Here is a 1,385-nt window from a genome sequence, read left to right as displayed (position 1 = left end):
GAGAAGATAGAAATTCCTCCTTCTTTTTTCCTCAGACCGAAAAAAAAAAAAAAAAAAAAAAAATACAGTCTCTGTTAGTCTGGTTTTTAGCTAGGGAAAAGAGTTAAGAGAATGGAAGTGACGAGAGGAAAGGGCGAGGGAGACCGAAGAAAATGTGGAAAACAATGCTGCCTGGAAGAGACTGGAAGAAACGCCGAACCTATTTAAATAGGAAAAGGATAGGAAGAAGAAGACAATCATTACTTCTTCAAATTTCTGCCCTCAGGCCTCGCTATGAAATAGTTATGATGTTATGAATTATTAAAAAAATGGCCTTAAACCTGTAGATAGATTCTAGAAAGTAATAAAGCTATACGCCATTACAGTCCGACTAGACTTTACGATGAGAGGACGGGACATGAAAGGAAAAATATCAATACCACCTACACTTCTACACATTAGGTAGGTACAGAAATAAAATGAATGTCAAGACAATAGAGGAAAAGGAAAACTCCAGATGATACATTCTAGAAAGTAATAAAGCTATACGCCATCACAGTCCGACTAGACATTACGATGAGAGGACGGGACATGAAAGGTAAATATCAATACCACCTACACTTCTACACATTAGGTATAGGTACAGAAACAAAATGAATGTCAAGACAATAGAGGAAAAGGAAAACTCCAGTGATGATGAAGAAACATTAGGTAGGTACAGAAATAAAATGAATGTCAAGACAATAGAGGAAAAGGAAAACTCCAGATGATGAAGAAGAAGAAAACTGGATAAACCGGATAGAAAAACAACAATAGTCGATAATTTTGAGCAAATTCTCAACTTTGACACATGAACAAAAGTTGAAAAAAGAAGAATCCATCACTCTGTTGAAATTCACGGTCAAATATCAAGGTTCAACCAAGAAGAAAACTGGATAAACCGGATAGAAAAACAACAATAGTCGATAATTTTGAGCAAATTCTCAACTTTGACACATGAACAAAAGTTGAAAAAAGAAGAATCCATCACTCTGTTGAAATTCACGGTCAAATATCAAGGTTCAACCGAATCTGAATGAAAATGTGAAGTTGAAGAAGATTTGGAGAACAATAAGGACATAATTCATATGCTAATACATATTACTAATCTGACGCAAATAACTCATATGGTATTACATATACCAATCTAATCCAGACAGTCAAAAGCACAAGAATAGGTATTTAAGCTGCCTACTACCTATATTTACGAGTAAATCTCGTACATAAATATGTACATATGTAAAATTCATGTTGAACTTTGCCTACTACCAATATTTATGTAAAATTCACCTGACGCAAATAACTCATATGGTATTACATATACCAATCTAATCCAGACAGTCAAAAGCACAAGAATAGGTATTTAA

This window comes from Diaphorina citri, unplaced genomic scaffold (genome assembly GCF_000475195.1).
Source record: "Diaphorina citri unplaced genomic scaffold, Diaci psyllid genome assembly version 1.1 scaffold407, whole genome shotgun sequence".
Taxonomy (NCBI): domain Eukaryota; kingdom Metazoa; phylum Arthropoda; class Insecta; order Hemiptera; family Psyllidae; genus Diaphorina; species Diaphorina citri.
This window is presented reverse-complemented; position numbering follows the sequence as displayed.